The sequence below is a fragment of the Chelonia mydas genome, chromosome 19 (genome assembly GCF_015237465.2).
Source record: "Chelonia mydas isolate rCheMyd1 chromosome 19, rCheMyd1.pri.v2, whole genome shotgun sequence".
NCBI classification, from domain to species: Eukaryota; Metazoa; Chordata; order Testudines; family Cheloniidae; genus Chelonia; species Chelonia mydas.
In genome coordinates this window covers 4,206,341-4,229,390 of record NC_051259.2, presented here as the reverse complement: position 1 = coordinate 4,229,390, position 23,050 = coordinate 4,206,341, and the positions used below count along the sequence as shown (strand labels likewise).

Sequence of the window (23,050 nt, the reverse complement as noted above, 5' to 3'; positions counted from 1 at the left end):
TTAGCAGCAGCAGTAGGCTGTTACTCTTTAGAAGATGTGACATATGCTTCACCAGCGTGTTACATACACCCAGAGCCAGGCAGCATTTCTGTAACAGGATTGTACTGATCACAGTGAAGGTGTGTTTCTGCCTTTTATTATAGACTTCAAGCCACTAAACGTTCATTTCGATGCAAGCTGCTGCCTGCTCTGTCTCCGACAGCATCTTGCTGCTAAACCTATCAACAAAGGTGATGTGCTAGGTTAGTCAAGCATGTTCCTCCTGTTACTATTATGTATTAATTTACATAGCGCCAATCACAGGCAGCTTCATGCTTCCAAAGATACAGGCAGGAATTGTGGAGGCTTCGAAGCAGGTCGGATCCTTTCGGTGCTCCACAGATGCCATAGCTGTGGGTGCTGTCACAGCAACAGGAACAATGGCCTTGCACGTTCACTGGCCCAGGTGCAGTGGATGGTGCTCTCCACTTTGAGTCCTTGTGGAACTGATGGTATAACGTGGTTTTTAGCAGCTCCGGCCAAGGAGTCCTAAATCCAAAGTTCTGACCACTTAACGCTGATCAAAACCATCCCATAGCACTTTTAGCAAGAGCAGAAGGGTCCTGGCAACTCAGACACTGTTTCCTTCCGCAGATCTGGAAAAGAGCTGTGTGTAGCTCGAAAGCTAGTACCTTCCACCAACAGAAGATGGTCCAATAACAGAGATTCCCTCACCTGCCTTCAATACCCACTTGGTTGGATACAATGTTCTGTGTCACTTCCTGTCCTAAACTCTTGCCAAGCACTTGAACAAAAGCTGCCAAGCTCCGTCCCAGAGTTGTCTGCATGGGGGTGCTGATTTCCTGCTGTTAAAAGCTGGCAAAATGCTTTGGGACCCTTCCGGAGGAAATGCACTAGACAAATGTAAATTCATTATCAGTAATTTTGAAAGAAAAAATAGCCTGGAAAAGATGAGCACGAACCCCACTTTTTTAGGTGCTATCCTTCTTTGCCCCATTGGGAATGTATTTGAATTGACAAACTCCTGTAGGGGGACATGTGACCACAACCATCTTCAGCAAGACATCAGGAACTGAACCAGGGACTCCAGCACGACTTCGGGCTCTCTAGCTGGATGCTATAACAGACTCAGTTTCCCTGTGTGCCAGGCACAGAGGGGGACCTGTCCCACACACTCAGCTGGGGGTTGCAGAAATGCTGTATAATTCTATAGAGACGTAAGACCATGAACGTCGGTCCCAATCTTGCAATCTTTAGTCCGGCAAAACTCCTTCGGACCTCAATGGACTTGGCCCCTGAACTCTGACTCTTTTCAAACAGAAAAAAATAACTATGTCACCAACGCTCAGGGAGAGAGAAAAAGCACCTTGAGCTTTGGATTTCCCAGTGAGGATTCAGCCTGGCAGGGCGGGTCTCCTGGGGGAGCTGAGTCTGGCCAAAAGCAGGGGGATGCACCAGGAACTCTTGGTTCAGCATGTGCAAATTAAAGAGACCGAGTGGCTCCCTGGCTGTGGCTGGCAGCATTTCAGGCAAACTCGGTGTGATCTATCAGAAGGGAAGAAAGGGCTCACACAGCATGTACCCACTGGAAGCGTAGCCCAAACTAGCACACATTGCTGATTGGAAAGTGGTTCGTTGTTGTTGTTGTTTTTCTCCCTGGAAATTTGGACAAAAAGTGTAGGGGTGGAGGAAGCAGGGGAAATTGTTGAAAATTTGAGCAGAAAATTCCAGCTTTTCATAGAAAACTCAAACACCCCAAACCCGCAGCATTTTCAGACAAAAGCTGAAACATTTCAGGCGAGAGCTTTTCATTTTTCTGTCCAAAAGTCGACATTTTCCACCGAGTGCAGACACTTTCTGTGGAAAATGTCATTTGGCTGAAAACTCAGTTTCCCATTTGGAGAGTCAAAAGCCCCCACGACAGGGTCCTGCACCATTGATTTCATTGTGGGGCCAGCTCAGACCCCATATGCCAGCCTCACCCGCTGAACCACTGAGAACTGAGGGGTGTAGTGGAAATCCTGGGAGCGGCTCTGTCCAGATCACAGTGGCCCAGCCAGGGGCTTCATGACAGCTCAAATAAGAAGCCTCGGGATTTCACTGTCTTCATAGCAGAGCTCTCTTCTTGCCTTGCCTTTTCTCTGCACTAACCCCCTTTCCATACCCTCTGTGCATTTGCTTTCACATTAGGCCTCTCAGCTGGTGCTGCTTCAGCTCCAGCCCATTGCTCGGTGGCTATTACCCCCTCTATCCCATTGCTCCTGTGAACCAAACCACCAAGGTTCAGCCCCCTCGCTACTTAGCACCCGTCCTAGGGATGCACTGGGCCGGCTCTTTTGGCCATGCCTTGCCTTCCCATGGGAGATCCCCCTAGCCTCAGCATCGCAGAGCCTCGCTGATCCGGCCTGAGCAGTGTTTGCAGCTTGGAGTGGATCATGCAGCCAAGATAATCTTGTGTTTAAGCGGCTTATCTGACACCTGCTCTGTAGATATGATAGGAGGGATCAGTATGGCTCCCCTTTGGTCTGTAGGCTCAGTGCCACTCTGGGTAGCCAAGCACTGTCCCTTCTCCATAGCCTCCCCTTCTCCGTAGCCTCCATAGCCTCCCATGTCCCAGCCCTCCAGTGACAGCCCATCTCCTGGCACATACACAGATGGAAAGCCGCCGCAGCAGCCCCATCTACCGATGAGTCCACTGACTCTCGGTTCATTTCAGGACCCTTCCTGCCTCTGAAACACTCTGTGGACTCACCCCACCTTGCCCCTGGGACCTTGCCTTGCTCAGCTACCCTGTGGCACCTCTCTCCCTTCACTTTATCGCAGCATTGCTAGCATGAGAGCCTTCTCCTTGGCAGCTCCCGTCACCCTGAACAGCCTCCCTGCACGACTGTGTGGGGGCAGCTCTGCATCTCAGTCCAACTCCCAACCCCCTGGCTTGTGCCTCTTAATTCTCCTCTTGCTCAGCTGCTCTTAGCGCTGTCCCGCTGACGAATCAAGCCCGTTCTGTTGCCCCGGACTGGCTAAAACGTGGCCCAGGTACAGCTCCGCCCAAAGGCAAGAAGTTAACAAAAATCACGCCCACCTCCTGTAGGCTGCTGAAAGTATTGGCACCGAGTTCAGCAAACGGGTAAGACGACAAAGAGCGTTGGGGTACCTGGTGCATGGATCACAGAGCTGCCGAGAGAGAGAAATACGCAGCCAAGTCAAATCAAAAAGCACCTCTCACTGCTTGCTCTCTCCCTTTCTCTTCTGAGGGCTGGATGTTTCTCAAAGACGTGGCTTATCCTGCCTTTTGGCTAATACCTCGCTGCTTTGTAAAGATTATTTCACACTGCAAAGCGCTACGGGGGACATCCGATATGAAAGACGGTGCAGCCCTGGGCTCTGATCGAGCACAGGGTTATGCAGCTGAGTAACTTTGAACTCAATTCATAGGTGCAGCTTTGCAGCCTCAGGCCCATGGGGCCCAATCCTGGTGTTTATTATTTCTTTGTATTTCAGTAGCACCAAGAGTCCCGAGCTGAAATCAGGACCTTGTTGTGCTAGGTGCTGTGTGCACACGCACACATGCGCACACAGAGTGAGAGACAGCCCCTGCCCTGGAGAGCTTGCAATCTAAGCAAGAAACTCTTTGGAGCAGAGACCATCTCTTTGATTTGTGTTTGTCCAGCACCTATCATAATGGGGTCCTGGTGCAGGGCTATGGCTCCTGGACATTACCACAATACCAGTAGTACTCAGGAGGGGGTATTCTCTCTGTGTTCCAGGTGGGGAACTGAGGCCCAGAAAGACTTCAGTGACTTGATCAAGGTTCCACAGGGTGCAATCCTGCTCTTGCCTAATGCTTTTCATCCATAGACACCAAAGCACTTTACAAAGGAGGCCAGCATCATTCTCCCCATTTTATAGATAGGGAAACTGAGGCACAGACAGGTGTCGCAACTTGCACTGAGACCAGAGGCACAGGTAGGGACAGAGTCCCAGTCTCTTGTGCTGGCCATGATGCACAGCCAGCTTTCAGGTGATTGAATCCACATCTCTTGTGTCCCAGTGCACCACTTTAATCACCAGCCCTTCTTTCTTCTTAGCCCAGGGGGGTTAGCCTATGGGACTCAGCGACAAAGATTCCTGTTGGCTGCAAGGGGAGCATCCAGGAGCTCTGTTGCGGCATTGTGTGGTACTGCACATTGCAATGGGTGCAGAGCTGCTGTGGAGTTCTGCGTCACATCAATCAGCTCCCTTCTGATACAATCACCTCAATGATCCACTGACTAGCGGGGGTTTATTTTCTGCCTGTTGGGTGAGTTCCTAATGACAAGCCCTCTTTTTTCATTTCCACTTTTGAAAAATACGCATTAATTTGTCTTTCCTATCAATTGATTTTCCCGTTACAGCTGCTCTCTGCCTGTCCTTGATCTATCCCTTGCAGGAAAATCTCTGTAAAAGAAATGGATACCCTATTGCTTAAGAGATTAAAATTTACTGAAGACTTCTACCCCAAAGGGGTGCAAGGAATTGATTTGTAACAATTAATTATAAATGTTTTAATTTAAATGGCTAATGTAGAAGATAGATATAAAACAGCAAACTCCTGAAGTGTTTTATGGGTCCTTAAAGACCACTAAACACTTGTTCCAATTCTGCTAAGATCACCCAAATGACTTTTGTTTCCGCAGTTGGGAGTGGGTGGGAGGGGATAGAAATTTCCCGCTGTATTTTAAATACATCCAGGCAAGTTGTGATTGATTTATTACTCTGGGGCCAGAAGTTTCCTTCAAAAGACAGAGAGGTCCTTGATGCTATGGAGGGGAGAGAAGGGAATCTTGCGGGATGAGGTTCAGTGTATCTGGTGTGGAACCAGCACAATGCCTGTTACGTCCCTTACGTCCCATCCATTTGTCTCAAGGGACAACACTCATTTTAGTTCTCAGGGCCTTGAGCCTGAAAGGTATTTACACACCTGATTCCCACTGAGTTCAGATATCTTTGAGGACCTGGGCCAGAGTGCCATACATTGCATGCAGATTTGAAACCAGATCCTCAGCTGGTGCAAATCAGTGATGCCCTATATATTTCAATGGAGCTACAGCGAGTTACACCAGCCCCTTGAGGTCCCCCTTGCTTTTACCATCACAATTTATTTTCATCAGAACCACTGAATCATGAAACGAAGTACTATAAAGAGCTATTTCCACTAAAGGAGGGAATCCCTCAATGTCTGAAGTTTCCTGAATTATTCATGTTGTGTGTGTCCCTGTAACAGGGTACTGGCCCTTTAAGGGAAGTTATAGGCTGTGCGCAGCCCCTCCTCCTGGTTTATCATGGCACAAGAGAATTGTGGGAGCTGTAGTTTCCAGAGAGACCCTGGGGATTGTAGGCTGCAGCAAGGCATGCTGGGAAGGAATGCCAGGGATATAAGGAGCAGACTGGGCAGGAGAAGGGCAGTTGAAGTGGGATGAAGTGGTGGTATGAGCTCCTAGTGGCTGCATCAAGCTGGCTGTGGATCCCTGAACAAAGGTTGGTGGAGGAGGGCTGGGAAGAGGGGGGAAAGGAAGAAACCCTGACACGGTAAGTGGATGGGTAAAGTCAAGCTGCTTGGGGGTGCTGCAGAAGGGGTGAATCTTTAGGCCTGTGGTGGAGGTGGAAGGACGTGATCTGGGATGAAAGAAGCGGAGACCTGGTGTGTGTCCCCACTCCTACTTAGGGGCCCCTGACAGGACCTAGGGGGGAGAAGCTCTTCTTTCCCTCTCTGCCTCAAGGGGGCAGACCTTGAGCAAGCCCAGTGTAGCCCTGGGATGGGAAAGCGCTGTCTGTCGATCCTTTCCATTAGTAGTGGATCTACTGGGTGCAGGGGCTGCTGATTGTCTAGGGTCTTGTATCATTTTGGTGCCTCTGCTCCCAACCGGGAGCAGGAAATGTGGTTAAAAATGAAACCTGCATAGAGTGTGTGTGTGGGGGGCGGGAATGAACTGAACTCCCCAAAGGCTCATTTTGAGTTCTGAGTAGATGCATTGTGCATTCACCCCACCTCCATAGCAGCCCCAGGGGAAATATCCAGCACCGTGGGGTGCGTGTGTGTGATGTCAAAGGTTAGAAGGAGTGTTCTGCCTTCGGGGTACAGATGGCCACTGGCAGGTTCACTCTCATGATGCAGTGTCTGTAACTGGCTGCTGGAGTGATCTGTTAGGGAAGTGGCCTGGAATTACCCCTAGCTCTGCTCCTGCAGTTCAATGCAGATGAGTTTATCTCTTATGATAAACCCAGTGGCTGTTTATGAGGTTGTTGTTGTTGCTCCTATGATTCCCTTGCTCTAAACACAATGGCCCTTGCAATGGCTACCACTGCTAGACACTTCATCCTGGCTTTTAATCCTATCTGGTCTTTGAAACAGCATCTTGCTGCTCTTCGGAGCTCATGCAAATGCCATTATCTCTTCCTTTCATCCTCTCCCCATGTGATGTCCCTGTCAGTACATACCCTGCAAGATGATACTTCCTATTACTGCGTCTGCTGCTAATCCTCCTCTCTTTTACATCTTAATGGTAAAAGGGAAGAAATACACTGGAAAAAAAAGTAAGTTGGCTGCATAATAAACCTATTGACTGGCTGGAAAAAAAACAGGCCCTTATTTCAGATTGCCGAGCCCTGAGCAGTGCTCTCCTGGAGTTATGAGTCTGTTACTAAAGCTTTGGAGTGATTATCTCAACTAAATGGGCTTTTTCCCCTCCAGTTGAGTCTCATTTACTTCTGTTAACCTATCCTCTCCCAATCCAGATAAAAACAATTAGAGGCGCACACAAGTCCTCGCTCCAGAATCTCAAATGTATTGAGAGTGCAGGTTTCAATACTCCAGTAGCTTGCTGCACTCTGTAATAGGGGCATGAGCTCTGGTGTCCTGTAAAGTATGCATCTGATGAAGTGAGCTGTAGCTCACGAAAGCTTATGCTCAAATAAATTGGTTAGTCTCTAAGGTGCCACAAGTCCTCCTTTTCTTTTTGTGAATACAGAGTAACACGGCTGTTACTCTGAAACCTGTCAAATTAGGCAGCTACATTTGGCCTGTGTCCACTACTCCTGCTGCTGCATTTGAATGCAGTGGGCCTTTTTCCTCCGGCGTGCTGGTGTAAGTCCGTGGTGATTCCATTGAACCCAGTACATTTGCATTGATTTGGCACAATAAAAGAAACTAAGGGGGAATTGTGCCTAGTAATAGTGTTGCTATGAACTGTTTTAACAGCTGCTGTCTTCCCCACCAGTGGTGGCTGCATTTTAATGGTGGCTTATACACTGCTGGTGGGTTTGATTTCAGAAAGACTCTGCATGTTCCTGTAGGAATACACACCTATTTCCAGAAAGCTCGTTCAGGTTAACAGTGTAGATGTTACGAAGTGGACCTTGCTGCTCCACAGTTAAGGTTGAGATGAGCATTGTTTTGTGGGTTTAACTCCCCCCCCCCCCCCCCCCCCAACTACTCTACTCTAAAGTTCACATGTGAACTTGGATTGTCTTAAACTATTCTGCATAATCAGGGCTTGGAACAAGGTTAGTGGTGGAAATGACTGAATGGGGTTGGTCTGAGCTAGTGTCCCTCACCCACTACTACATGGGGTGAGCAATACTTAAACCGTTGTTCAGGATTTGATCTAGTTCTACAAACTGATGCGCACCTGGGATCTGCACTAGAGGAAGTGACTGGTGCACATGCTGTGAGACTGCTGCTTTGTTTGGCACTAAATGTTCCCCTGTAGTATCTCATTGCAGGGGAAGAGAAAATTGAAATTGATGAGAACTGCTGGAAACCGATGTGAAATTGACTAGTTAACTTTTTATTGTTGAGTGAAATGAAGAAAGTGAAAAAATAAGTGGTAGGAAGTAAATTGCATTTGGAAAATTCTTTCCATTTTAATAATCTCCAATGTAATATTAGTAAGAGAGTGAGGAAATTGGTTTTTAAAAGTTGTTTTTAACCTGAGTATTTCTCTCTCAGGCTCCAGTCTGGAAACACTTAAGCATGTGTGCAACACAAACTAAAGTTAAACATGCAGTTACATGTTTGCAGGGTTGGGGCCTATGTCTACAAAATTCACTGGAATGCTTTCATGTGAAAAGTACTAGGGGTGTGCACAAGAATAAATATTTGGCTGCTTTTGGAGGGGCACTTCCTGTGCCCTCTCCCCTATGCGGCCAGAGGAGCTGCCTCTCCGTTCTCCCCACCTATGGAGCTCGCTCTCTCCCAGCAGCAAGAGGCACTGGATCTTCCCCTGCAGCCCCAGGGCTGGAGGAGCTGTCATTTCCTGCCCGGGGCCAGAGGAGCTCGCTCTCTGTCCCAGCCCTGGTGGAGTTCTGTGCCCCTGCTGATATTGTGGGGGTGACCCTGCTTGCTCCCGCTTGCGCACACCCTGCTAATCAACCATTCTGCTGAAGCTGGAACACATGGACTAGGAGCATCTGAAGAGAAAATTGAGTAACTTGATTTGGTCCAATATATCTGACCACCTTGGGCCAAGATCTTCAAAGTGCTTCCAGATGCCTCAAAACCTTGAGGTTTGACTTGCTGGCTGCTCTGCACCGAGCAGGCAATTGCCTACCTTCTGCGAGGCTATGGCTACACTCTGCGGCTTTTAGCGACACAGCTGTGCCAGCTGGGCATAGCCAGATTTCACACTAAATAGGTGTGCTGGACATGCACCAAACTTGTGTGTTCTCTCCTTCCTGCTTGCCCCAGAAAGGCTAAAGCACTAACCTCTGAGGTTCCTGGCCTGTCTTAAATCTTAGGCCTCTTTCCCCACCCCTGCCTTTCTTCTGGGTCAGCCAGTCCAGTCACTGAAACCCTTTTAAGCAGCTTAGTTTGTGAGCAGACCTTTCAGACTGTTCTCCCCCTCTTGAGGCAGCTTTTATGACTGAAAAATATTTCTTGATGTCTCTGAGATGGAAGCTTGTTTCTCTAGGTTCCAGTGGTGCTTTAATCAGGCTATTGATCCTCGTTGAATTGCCGCATGAATAAGGGAAACACACGTGGCCAGAGAGGGCCATCGAGCCAAGCAGACTCCACTGCGTCTTGGGGCTTGCTTTGCTGGTCCCACATCCCCTCGAAAGAGATATTTAGGAGTAGGACTGTTCCCCCTGAACACAATCTGCAGCCACCCTGGCCGCCTCCACAGTGATTACGCCACACTCCCACCGTTCACAACATCCTGACGACTGCAGGGGTGGTGCTTGGAGCCTTGTGTTCCAACACGCACCAGGCCCTGATGCTTATGCTTCACTGGCCGGTCTCCTCCAGCTGTTCTGCTGCCATCCAGCCCAGGGCAATGGGAGCATGCGCATCCTGGTGCGTGTGCAACACTATGTTTTGAGGCCAGGGCTTGCTGATGTGTCTCGGCTGCATGGGGCAGGGAGGAATGGGCGGGGGAGTGGGGGGGAAGGGAAGACGACCCGGGCAATGCAAAGTTCTCCCAACTGCCTGGGACTCCCAGGGTTTGCTAAGGCAGCTGAGGATAAGTGTGGTGGAATGCTAAACCTATATTGTGCTCCACGTGGCTCCACCTAGGGGAGCACCACACCTGACCTGAGCTGGTAACAGTCATACCTGGCAGTGCCTTGAAGGATCTTACACAAGAGATCCTTCTTTATCTCTCCGCAAGGGAAGCTCTCTAGCCAGGCCAAATCAGTTATGGAAGCCTGACCTGCTGGTAGCAGGCCCACAGCCTAGCATGGACAAGGAGTACAGGACAGTTACCATGGCACAAGGATGCCTAGGTATGCCAGCTACACTAGCTGCAGGGCATAGCTGGTGTAGGATCCCTGATGGCAGTTCTTTGCCACCTGGAGATCATCCCATAACCTGATCCACTGGGTTTCAGGCCCAAAGATGGGGCAGGATCTGGCTGAATATATCCCCTTTCTGTGTGCCTTCCAATTCACATAGGCTGTGAGGGCTGATGTGCAGACATTAGCATATTACTATGACTTAACACCTGGATACCCCATCCATGTATAGGATCCATAGTCCCTGGTCATGTGACCTGCTCTTTCACATCATGATTTGCTGGCTCGCTCAGCCAGGAGCAAACTGGCAGCCGTGCAAGGCAGGGAGGCCGTCTAGCAAGCTGGCTCCAAATTGCTGGGCAGTTGTAAAAGCACTACTGGCTAGGAAACGACTGCAATGAGGCTGGTGTGTGAGAACCAGACCCACTTAACTAATGATGGGCTGGGAGCTCGTGGAGTGCAGATGCCAGCCATCTGGCGGGGTTATTAGCAGTTTGCTGACTTCTGGAGCATGCAGCTGTGTGAGTTACTGTGGATTGCAAAGCGGAATGAGCGGGTGAGCTTTAGCTTTTGCAATCCCTGGAAAGCAAAGGGAGAACTGACCTACTGGATGTGAGACCTGGAGCATAGCAAAGGCAGCGAGGTGCTAATAGCACTCTGCCTGTTACACCTGAGGCTCTGTGGTCTACAAAGGTGGTAGGTATCCCCATTTTCCAGATGGGTAAACTGCAGCACTGGGAGGAAAAGTGAGTTGTCCAAGGTCCTATAGTGAGCCTGTGCCAGAATCCAGATCTCATGATTGCCTTGCTCTGACCACTAGCTCATATTGCCTCCCCTTCTAATTGCTCTTGGTGGATGTGTGATGGAGGTAGAGGGTTGACAAGACCCCTTTCCTGGTCTTCAACATGACTATTGCTGGCCCAGTTCTGCAACCATGAGTAGCAAAGGAACAGCTGCAGTGTCAGATCCCGTATGGGTCACTCACATGCTTTGCAGGGTGGTACTGAAAGAAGATGCTTGGATGAGCGTTTGAAACTGAACTGTCCATTGTCCCTGGATCCACTTAAACCAGATCTCTGATGCCTGAGCATTTAGAGCTAAACAACTAGACCTATTAGCTGGAGCTGCAATGCACTCAAACCTCTTCCATGGTCCAGCCACTAAGGAACACAGGACTCCCCGACCCCCACACTCTGCTAATCTGAGTGAATAATTCAAAGATGGATCTAGGTTGACTATGAAGATTCATTATCTTTAAGGATACGTCTGACAAACCTGGGCTGGGTTTATAACTATTCCATACCAAGGATACTCTGCCTGGCTTGGATTTCCATACAGCTCTAGTTAGGAAACCAAACGCTGACCCTTCTCAATTAGTCTTGAGGGCCAAAGTGCCCCTTGCAATGATCTTCTAGTAAAATCTCTTATTTCTGCTTTCCAAGTATCCCTACCTGAGAGTGGGGGGAGTAGCACTGCTCATGAGGGTCTCCTGGGAAGCTTTGTCCTAGCAACCTACTGCTTGGAGGCTGTGGAGTGGGGAAACTGCCCCTCAAGTTTGGGTTCTTACCCTGAATCTCAGATACCTGGTTTGTTGGGTGAACATAACTGCTGTTCTCCATGCCATTAACTACAGCCACTCAGGGTCAGGAGCAAGGGCATGAGGCTGCTAAGAAGGATGAATCCTCTTTTCTCTTTTCAAAAAAAAAAAGCAGGAGGTGTCTCTCCAATGGCTTTCCAATTTCCCAGCCACCTGCTTAACAGACTTCTTGCTTTTATAATTACTTTTAGGCACTTATAAGATCTGGTTTCCAGGCAACTTGTTGCATCTTTTATTTCCTCTTGCCAATCTGTTTTCTGACTTTAAGTGTTGGAACAACATCATCCAGATTCTTAAAGCAGAGGGGTTTTTTTTGTGGGGGGGTGTAGCCATTGGGGGGGGGGGGGGGGTAAAGCCATTTTTCTTCCCTTAACTCTGCTGGGTAAATGTGATGCTGTGCCAGCATTTCAAGACCAGGTCTTGGGTGACAAGGTATAGCTATTAGCATTGCACACCGCCAGATCCCAGCATCCATAAATCACCTTAGTTTCATTGTCTCTCCTGGAGCTAGGCCAATTTACACTGGCTGAGGAGTTCGCCCTAAGTCCTTACAGCCTCCCATCTGAAAGGACAAGGTGGGCAGAACTAAATGAGCTGACTTGGGGAGATCTGACTGATCTCCCTGCACAGTGAGGGAGCTCTCTCTAGGATCTTCCCTATGGGAAGGCAGGTAGCATGCTGGCTACTCACCCTTGGGGTCTGAGCCTGGGGCAGGGCTAGTCTGCCAGGGATTCAGTAGAAGGTGAATGTATGGAAACCTGGATGAAAACGCTCTACTGATGTAAATGGAGATGGGGCAGTTTATACCAGCTGAGTCTGGCCCACTGTGCTCCGGTTCTGATAAATGCTGAGGCCATAATTCAAACAAGGCACGTGCTTAAAGTCACCCTCTTTACTCAGTAAAACAGGTAGGCACAGGCCAAAGTCCCACTGAAGACCATAGACTTAAACATGTGCTTTGCTGAGTTGGGGCCTGGTTGTGGAACCCTTACTTTATCCTACAGATGGGCACTTCCTCCTACAAGCAGGCCAGCTTACTCCAAGGGGGCTGCTTTGTGCAAGCACACTCCAGCATGCGTGATGGCTGTACAACTGGGTCCTTCTAGCTGTGCTGATCAGGGTGCAATGCTGAGCAGCTGATCCAGATGGAGAGTCCCCCAAAGTGGTGTGGCAACACCTCACTCCTCCAGGGCCTGCATCCTAAAGAATGGGAAGAGCAGAGTGGCAAACTCTCCTCCTCAACACTGGAGAAGGAACACATCCCAGGCTGGGCCCTATATTTCTATGCAGTGCTCTTTGGAAGGGTCATTTGGATTGGGCGTAAACTTCAGGCAATGGCTAGTGGAGAGGTTCTGGCTCCAGTCAAACCAGTTTGTCCAGCTCTTGTGTCAACTTGGAAGACTTATGTTCCCAGCTCCCTAGCACACTTTAATGGCACCTGCTGAAAGGGCTTCTCTGGATCTTGTGCAGAGCTGGAACTCAAGCTGCAGTCTCTGGATTTTTGGAAGTCAGGGGTGGTTGAGTTTGGCCAGATCTGAAGTGAAGGACCATCTGCAAAATTCTGATCTGGATTCAAGCTGAGTTCTCAGGGCATGTGAAATTGGGATTGTGGTTTGAACCATCGCTTGTTGAGACACAATTCTAGGAGCTGGATTTGCATCTTGTAACCTGGCCCTTGGATGGGGCTGCACATATGGGCACCAGCACTGCATAAGGAGCAGGTTAGGGACTGAACTGTGACTCAGGCTTTACATTTGGTTCTAACTTCCCTCTTGTGTCCCCTCTCCTCATGAAGGAAGGAAACTGGGCCAGCCCTTTTCCTGGTGTAGGTTGCTTGCTCAGCAGTACTGGCTTCCATGCTGGTTGGCAGAACCAACCCTTTTCCCTTGTATGCCCACTCCCTGCCCACCTGTGTAGAAGGGAGTAGCCACCTGCTGACCACTGCTCTCCTTACCACACAGGGTCTGCCAATGTGGGTAGTTCATGCAGGGAGGAAGGGGGCACGTGCATAGCCAGCTTCACGCTCAAGCCCATAGTGACTCTGAGTTGCTGCCAGAGCATCAGAATGGCCTCAGCTCAGAGCCACAAGGTCACTCGACATTCCCTGAAACAGTGGTGGGGTTTTTATGGCCCTGCAAGGGACTGTATGAAGCTGTCCTCCTCAGACAAAGGAGGAAGGGGAGGGAAAGAACAATGGAAAGAATGCACTAATTTACAGAGCAGGGTGATTTGTGGGTTATGCAAACTATGCAGGCAAGTCGCTGGGCTCTAAAAGGTTAGACATCAACAAGCGTTCAATGACTCTGACCTCACTGTTAAAGTGTAATTTAGTTAACTCTTGCTTGACTGCTCACAACCTGGAGAAATTCAGAGATCCATGTGGGTCACACATCTAAAGACTCAGCTGGCGCATATCGCTTGCCCAACAGTTCATTGCAGTGGCCTTTGCTCTCCATCTCACTCCAACCCCACCCCTGGGCTGACAGCTGTCATTGATGGCCTAATTGTGACCACTAATCAATAGGCTAACTCTCCCATTTGAAATCCTTAGGGACACTGGATCTGAACATTGGCTTTTGCCAACAATTTCTAAAAGTTGGTTAATATGGCAGGACCTGCTCCATGGAGGAGGCAATGGGGAATTTGATGTAGAACTGGCTTTCAGTGGACATGACCTCAATTTTAATGACCAAGTTTCTTCCGTTCTCCCAACTAACTTAAATAGACAGGGACAGACTATGGGGAGGGAGCAGATGTAAGGTGATAAGCACTGTACAGTAAGACCTAGGTTGCGGGGCTTTTTCATGGCTAGTGATTTTTGGGGAGCCCAACTTGATACACTTTTTTTTAAGGGGCCTGATTTCATCTAACGGAATGAATGGGTGTATGGCACTTCCTGGCCCCTCTAAGGTATCTTGTCTTCACCTAACGTTCTAGTTGTCTAGTAACATGGCTGCTTGGAATCCCAGGCTTGAATTCCAGCATCAGCTTGGCATCCTTCTGGCGAGCCCCTGCCTAAGGTAGGTGACTCTATTGTAAGCCAGCCTGCTGCAGGAGCCCCCTTTTTTTTTTTTAAAATGGGGAGAGACTCGACCACCAGGCTTTCTTAGAGGTGCTGAGCACCTGCAGCTGTCTCACTAACCTCACTGGGAGTTGTGGGTGCTCAGCACCTCTGGAAGCCAGGTCACAAATTCCTACCTGACCAGAGAAAATGCTGGGTCCCGGGATGCTTGCATTGTCATTGGCTTTGCACAATAGCAGGAAGGGAATTCGCACCCCCCGCACCCCCCCCAGTGTGCTGGCCACCTTAAGACTGCTCTCCACTCCCAGAGATGGCTGCATTTCAGTAGAGCTGCTCTGTGTAGAAAAGGCCAAATCCTTTGTGTTGGATGCAGTCTGGCCATGTCCTGGCATTTGAGAGTAGCTGGGATGCTAATTGTTCCTTCCGCCCTACTCTGGAATTCTGCATTCCTGCTTGGTCCAAACAAGGCTGAGTTTGATTTGCTCAAGTTCAGGGTTGAGGAGTTGGGCAGGCCTCATTCTGCTGCGACTTGGTATGACCCCGCTCAGATCTAGAATCTGAGTTTGGGGGTTTTGTTTGTTTTGTGTTTTTTCACATTTTGGGTCTGTAACTCACTGGTTACCATGGGAATACTTGGATTTAAAAAAAGATGAATTTTTAGATCCTAGGGAGAACTTTTTTCCCCATCTTTGGCTCCACAAGTCATGTGACTCATTTTACTGGGCTTGTCCCTCTCTAGAGGTCACAACACAGTCAGCAATTGACAAGCCTGTTCCCTTTCTCATTGACTTGTCAATTCTTGAGTCAGCTGCTGAGTGTAGAATGGAGTCCAAGTCACCAATTGCTCCAGATGTTGTGTAACCATCACTCTTCCAGAATACACCTTGTGGACCTAGGATCTTGTCCATAAATCTAGTGGTGAAATAACCCCTTTCACACCCTCTGCAAGCTCTCTATCTGAACAGTGATACATTTCTCTCCATTGCTCATTTAAGGGCAATGTTTTACTGAGCTTTTTGCCTGCACGTGACTAATTCTAGTGGGGGTGGTGAGATGAGGAATGAGCAGTGCGTTGTGACTTGCCCCACAGAGTTCTGGTTCTGAGCTGGAAGAATGGGTGTAGTTGGGGCCCCATGTTGGGACTTGGGAGACTTGGGTTTGATTCCTGCAACTGCTGTACCAATTTATTTTGTTGGGTGGCCAACTATTAAGGTGTGGTTTTTTTGTTTTTAAATGCTGGACTTTCTTGCCCCTTTGAGGAGGCAGGGGTGAGTATGTAGAAGAGAGAAAAATCTGAGGGTCTTCATAGTTTGACCCTTTAAATAAAAGGCAGCAGACCAGAGCCCACAGCAGGTGTAACCTGAAGTCACAGAGCTACAGTAACTGACCTCAGCTGAGGACCTTGCGCAGTGTGGTTCTTATAAGCATGTCCAGTCTCCGATACCAGCTGACTTTTTTTTTTTTTCTCTCATATATAAAGCTCTAGCTAATCCTGAACATGACTCTCAAATTTCTGTGTTCTTCTTTCCGCCCCCCATCCCCCGCACACCGTCCCATTTTAACAAAGTCAATGTGGTTACCCTCAACTTCTCATTTCATCTTGGAATGGTTTCATTTGTCTCAAGGAACCAGTTCCCCTCATTGTAATTCAGGTGTGGGTGGGAAATGGAATATTTTGGGGTTCCTCTGTGAACACTGGTTGGTGTGTGCTTTTCCTTTAAGAAAGTATCTTTAAAACACAAGCACCAGACATTCAGCTGGTGCAAAGTGGCATAACTCCACTGGAACAATGGGGGTACACTGATTTACTCCAGCTGAGTATTTGGCTTTACAGGGTTTTAAGTACCCTCCCACTATTCCTATGTGGAATGAGATTTAATTGTCTCATTGCATCTTCATAAAATGACTTCATCTCTTCTCAGCCTCTTTCTCTTTTCTCCCCAGCCCCCAGTAAGGGATAATTCACTTCCTTCCCCCAATGCCTGGACTCCATGGTGATGGACACCATAGAAGTGGGGAGAACTGAAAGTTGTAGTGCAACATAATACACAATCATCAGAAATCTCAATGGGAAAAGCATTTGCCTTATAAAGAAACATAAGCTCTTTTTACAATAAAATGTTATCCACCAATCTTGCAGGTTCCTCATGTAAAGCATCAAATCTGGATTTGAAGGATTGATTCTAAATCCCCTTCCCACTGTACATAACAGTAGTAAGTCTCAAGCCTGAGCCACCTGCTTCCGTACTCTCCAGGATGTGAGATGTTAAAGGGTGGGGAACCAGCATTTATGGGGGACACCCGAGGTGAAGATCCCAATCTGCTACAAAAGTTCCTGCTGGTGCTGACCATGCCCTGGAGCTGTCAGGTGAACTCTCCCCTATCTTTCAGACCTCCCTCAACCCCAGTAGGGTCAAGTTTTGACCACCCCAAGCCACCTAATGGGATTGCTTTCCTTGAGCACACCCATGAATTTTTTCCACTTACTGGTTCCTTCAATGGCAGCCTCTTACTATCATTTCTCTTATCACACCACCTACCAGCCCCAGCCCAGATTGGGAAACCATTGTGTTAAGTGCCACAATTCCGAGTAAAACAATGGCCCTGCCTCAAAGAGCTTGCCATCTAAATACCCAAAGAATGGGCAAAGGCAGTGCTGTTATCCCCACTTGACAGATATGGGGGACTGAAGCACAAAGGTTTAGGGAGTGGGTGACACAGCCAGAAACAGAACTTGGATCTGCTGGGTCCCAGTCCACTGCCTTCCTCTCTTGTGAAGAGAGCAAGGGGCAACTTCTCCAGTTCTTGGACTGAATTCCTCTTTTTGCCTTCTCCGTGGTCTGTTAAAGTCTATGAAGCCTGGGAATCCTCCAAAGGCCAGATGGGAGGACCATTACAGTACGCTGGTCTGACCTTCTGCATAAGCCCATCACTAATTAGGTCCAGTCTTGATGTGAAGGCTCCAAGTTAGGGTCCCTAGTTAGATTTTTCTAATGGCTAATTACCACCAATATCCCAGATCAGTAACCTGTAGAGGTGCTTGTGGCACAAAGATAAGGCTATTTTTTCCGGAAAAGTAGCAGAGTTTGAACACTAATGGGGTAGCATGATTTTGTTTGTTTGTTTTTGGCTTTCTCATCACTGATGAGAAAAATAGAAGACCAAAGGATATAAAAGAGGCATTATTAGCGTTGGCTGACTCTAGAGTCTGAAGTTGTGGCTGAGTTAATTTAAAACACTGGTGAACCTGCTGCTGGAACAAATCACGTGAAATGTGATTTTTGTTTTTCAATTACCCAGGCCCTGCTTGCACTGTCTCGTGCTGTACGTCCTGAGTGGTGCAACAGACACGTCATTCATCAAGCTCCTCTGGCTTCTGTAGAAGGCTCCCAAGAATACCACCAATATCCTGTGCTAATGCTCATCGCTGCAATATGTCAATTCTGGCCCTGAGCAGAAAGCTGGCTGGCAGACAGAGCTTTCCAGTGGCTGGATGACTTGGAGCTGTAGTCCATCAAACAGAGCAATTTCCAATCTACTTCAGAGCAATAGAGGAAACAGGATTCCTCATCAGCAAACACTTGGTCTTAAGTGTCCAGTGATTATGACTTAATTTAGTAATCATTGGCATGGGGATGAGCATAACAAATTGGCTGGGTATTTACAGGAAGGCTGTTATTCAGTAGTCGCTGAGTATAATGAAGGCTTTCAAACCCAGATGACTGCATGGCTCCAAAGTTTGATATTGGGTTATGGAGCCTTTCCAGTGCTTGTCCTGCCTCTGACCTCCTATGTCAACACAGGCAGGTCTGTGTCCCTTCACGCAACCCAGCCCACTTTCAGCCTTGTAACACAGGCTAAGGTAATGCACTGCAGCATCATGTCTTGCATTTAAATGGTCCTCACTTGTATTCCTAACTCTGAAGCTTTTGCATAGCAGAAGCTTGATTTCAGTTGTCTTAAGCCTTCTGGACATTAGACCTGTCATTAAAATACCTTCTGTTGCAGGTTAGTGGGAGTTGTGTGCGTAAGGACCTCGTCCGTGGTTATGCAGCAATCCTGTTTCAGCAACATGCAGTGAGCAGATGTTTCAGGCTAAGGAAATTCCGTATGGCCCATAGCAGTGTGTTCAGCCGTGCACCATGGCTCCTTGAGGCAAGGGCTTTCTTGGTATTGTGCCCAGCACAATGGGGCCCTGGACCATGACTGGGGTTCACAGGTGCTAATGCAACAGAAATTGGCTTCTGTTGTGTTCTTGAGCAGAAAACCAGGCTTGAAATGAAAACGCCTCTGAGGAGCTAGATCAGCCCCAGCCTCTTGGTCAGCTGGGATGTGTAAATCAACCTGGCCACTTCCTGACTTGCAAGGGGCATTTCAGATGCTTGTCCATGCGCCAGGGTGGTAAAAGGGCTAAAACACAGACCTGCAACTGTCACATGCAGACATCACTGCTAAGGGAGCAGCTAGAAAAATGGACTCCAGTCCAACCTCAGAAGAGCCCCTTCTTGGAGCAGTGACTTCTTTCTACCATTCCAGAACCCACTGAGAGCCAGAAACGAGGGCTAAGCGCATCCTGTATTGGAAAGACTCAGACTCTCAACCATCCTCTAATGGAGGTTAGACAAATTGCTGGAGACTGACTGGCTCCGATCCAGTGTTAAAATGCCTATCTTCACACTAGTTTTACCTTCCCAAACCAATGTGTTCCTGCATTTATTTCCCTAGGCAGGATGGAGAGTTCTGTTCACCAAGGGCTGAATAGTACCATCGTTTCTGGAATCTATGATGTAATGATCCCTGCATGAGACATCACAATCTCTGCATGGGCACCTACAAATAGCACAGGGCAGCTGCTGGGCACGTTGCCAGTGCACACACCGAATAACCATTGAATGGCTGTAGAACATCTCCGCTTGCTCCAAAGGTGATCTGCAGGGCTGGACAAGAAATGGGTTTTCTGGCCCCCAAGAACTTGAGGTTGTTAGAGTTGGTTGTGGGGGGAGGCACCCCTATTTTTTTTTAATGGTGCACATATGTGCCCTTGTCTCCTCCCCTGTCTAGCTCTGTTAGGTCTGAGGTTGGACTGCAAGTGCTCTGGAGCCTGAAATTTCCAAGTCCTGAATTAGTGGCCGGACCAGCCATGAGGAAAGTGTACCCCAGGAGTCCAAGGTCGCGTAGCAGACGTGAGGGCCTCTTTCCTACCCCCCACCACCTGTGTGTTGGAAAAGTGGGTTATCTTCAGAATAGGTGCTCTGCAAGTCTGTTGCAATGGCTCCCTCTGCCTGTGTTCTGGTGGCCATTCTTGGATGGACTCTGGGTGCTTAAGGTGTCTTATGGGCAAAGGATGAATTTGTCCCAGCAACACGTCCAATGGCTACTATCCCACCAGAGCCGTAGTGGAAGCACGGATAAGGCAGGCATGCGTGGCTTAGCACAGCTCCTATCAGTTTGGCTTCTTCTGACAGGTTTGTAGGCAACCTTGCTGCTCTCTTTTCGCTGCCCCCCTCACATGGCCCTTTGTGCAGTGGCAAATAACATGAGATGCAAGGTACAAATGAATGAGGATCCTTGTGAGTCTGAGCATCATACCTGTAGAGGGAAGACCTGAGAGAAAGCAGTTTCTTTTAAACTCTGGGTACCAAAAAAGCAGATGGGACTGGAAGAGAAGGAATGAATGCTGTGGCCCTGGTTCCCTAAGGGGCTGCAGAAAGTGTTAACGGTCTGACGCACCGGATTTGGTTTCAGTGGAGATGTAACTGCCTATAACTTGACTAATACAGTAGTGAATTGCCCCACCCTGTCTCCAGAGTAGCCTGGTTAGAACTGGTTGGAAATCAAACATCCCTCATCCTTTTCTCCCCTTCTGTGCTCTTTCCCCACACCCCCAAAAAAATCTGTTCAAAATGTTTTGTTTTGAAAATTATTAAAATATTTCAAATCAATGCTTCAAAATGAACCTGTTTTTTCTTTCAACTTAAAATACTTCAGTTTAGACCAGAACCAGCAACAATTTGTCTTAAGCCAAAACCAAACTGTTACTCTGATTACCTACATTTTGATAACCAAAGAAGACAAAATGACGTTGACTCTGATTTAGAAGGGAGGTGCTGTATAGACACTTCTGGGAAAAGTTTTGATTTGTCCCATGAGAATTTTCACTTTCTCATTTTGGGGGGAGGGGAGGATTCCAACTTTAAAATTTGTATTTTGTATTCTACCAGTTCTTGTTCAAACACAATCTCAAATACCCTTTCCCCATTTTGCAGCTGTAGGCATCATGGACACCAGCTCACAAGAGCACATTACACACCCAAGGAGTCCCCACTGACTGCACTGAGATAGCTCAACAAAGTTGGGTTTGTTTTGTGGTGGTTTTTTTTTTTTTTATGCTTGTGCTTAAATCCTGTGCTGGATTGGGGTCAGGGCACTCATCACCTTATAGAATTGTACTCCTGATCGTCTTCTCCAAAAGCTCCATGTGGTGTTTTTTTTTTTTTAAGCTCTAGTGTAGATATTAAATCTTTTTCCAGTACAGAATGCATCACCGCTTTTGGAATCTCTTCATTGTCAGGGCAGGCTCAGAATGAGAGGTTTTTTTTTTATTTTATTTTTTATTTTTTTTAAAAGGTGGTTTTTTGTATAAGTCCCTTCTCTTTTCTTTCCTAATTCTTCACTGAGGCAGATTGTGGCATTATCTGCCAAACAGAGGTTTTAGGCCACCATCCTCTCTGGGTAAAAGCAAAGCCTCAAGAGGGGATTTGCCTTTCAGTGAAGGTTTTTCTTTCTTACCCATTATTTGTTACCTATTATGTACCTGTCCTTCACGAAACATGTTCTATCCAGCTACAAAATCACTTGGATCATGGTAAAAGCAAAGTTATAGGTTTGAAATCTTTTTTATTATAATTCATTTTCTCTCTAAGGAACTTCTAGTGAATTTATAAAGGGTGGGTGGGGAGAAATCAGTCACTGTTGCACATGGCAGTATGCTGTTTGATACCTGTAACTACCACTAATTCATATAACCAAAAAGGCCACTGTAGTACTGAGTGACTCGTGGAAATACTGTTTTTAACATACTTTGGTTCTAATTGTGACAGACCTGGAGCTGATGCAGACAGTGGTGAATACTGCTGTGTAAGAACTTCATGAGCACTGTACATGGCCTGGTCAGGGAACAGAAATTACTGGAATCCTTGTGGCACCTTAAAGACTACCCAATTTATTTGGGCATAAGCTTTTGTGGGCTACAGCTCACTTCATCAGATGCATGGAGTGAAAACTACAGTAGGCATGTGTGTATATTACAGCCCATGAAAAGATGGGAGTTACCTTACCAAGTGGGGGGTTAGGGCTAACAAGGCCCATTCAGCCAAGGGATGTAGCCTAGTCTCCAACAGTTGACAAGAAGGTGTGAGGATTGGGGATACTGGAATATCTAAATGCTTATAACACATGACTTCAACTGGGGCTGTGTAGGCAAGTGATACAGTGGCTTGCCAAATAAGAACACAAACAAGCATGTACTCAAAAGACAATGGCGTAAGCATCAAGGATCCTCTGTCTGCCCTCTAACAAGTGGCAGAATAAATCTTGCTAACACTAGGAGCCTGGAGATCAAACACTAAAGTGCTAGAGCCCTTCTGAGGAGGGGGGACAGGCAGACACAGGCTCTGCTGAGTTAGGCCTGCCCAGAGCTGGACAATGGTAAACCATGGGTGACAGCCGCTAGATATGCATACAGGCTGGCTCGCTGGCAAGCACATTTGTTCTGAAATGAGTTTTATTTATAACAAAAGCCTGTGTGAGGAGGCTCGTCACTGATTTCCTCTAGGGCAATTAGAGGGGTAACCAAAGTGCAGGGCCTGAATGTAAATGCAGACCTGATGAGGTCAATCACAACAGGCCTGCAACATAGGGCCTGCTCTGTAAGGGGGAAGATCATGTGATTCCACCCCAAGAGAAGCAGATGGCTAGAGGCCCCCAGCCTGAAAGGGCAGGGGGACCAGGCAGGGTCACAGGTACAGTTATCTGACTGGGGGTAAGGAAATCCATCATCCCGTTTTACCTTCCGGTTATGAGCTCGTAGTAACTGCATCCTGAAGAGTCTACGGTGTAACACTCCAATTACCACACTCCGCAGAATATCTTGTGCACCTCTAATGTACAATCTTGGAGCTGGGTACTGTGCAAACTATGAAGCAAAGACTGCAGGAAAGTGTAGTATGTAGTGTAGATATTCTGTATTGGGGACAGTAGTTCTCCATATTTTCACAGAATTAGCCCAGCAAAGTTACTGATACAGGGGGGTAAATGAATGCATCATGAAGAACCAGCTTCCTCCGCTCAGACCAAACAAACTGCCCTTGTGGCCACTTAAGTTTATCTGGTTGTTAAAGGAGGGGACTAGGAGTTGAAACAACCTGGGTTCTATTTCTGGCTCTGGGAAGGGAGTGGTTTCTAGTAGTTAAAGAAGAAAATACCCTGCAGGACTTCTGGCTTCTATTTCTTAATGTGACATTAACTCATTGTGTAACCTTGGAGAAAATCTCCTCTGTTTCTTTAGAGATACAAGGGATAAGAATTACCTGAAATTCCTCAACTTCTTGCTTCTCTTCTGCCATGCCTTTCCTAAACTTAATCTCTATAGAAACTTAAAATAC

At 47.7% G+C, this 23,050-nt stretch overlaps 1 long non-coding RNA gene across 2 annotated transcripts; it reads left to right on the top strand.

The window, feature by feature from the left end:
- Window positions 1-5,407: 5,407 nt before the first annotated feature.
- On the top strand, window positions 5,408-20,329 carry LOC122463320. 2 transcript variants are annotated; one of them, XR_006286562.1, is made up of 3 exons: window positions 5,408-5,517; window positions 16,528-16,755; window positions 17,688-20,329. It is a non-coding gene; the product is annotated as an uncharacterized LOC122463320 (long non-coding RNA). The 2 variants fall into 2 exon arrangements; XR_006286563.1 differs by lacking the exon at window positions 16,528-16,755 and having other exon boundaries at window positions 5,441-5,517.
- Window positions 20,330-23,050: the final 2,721 nt, after the last annotated feature.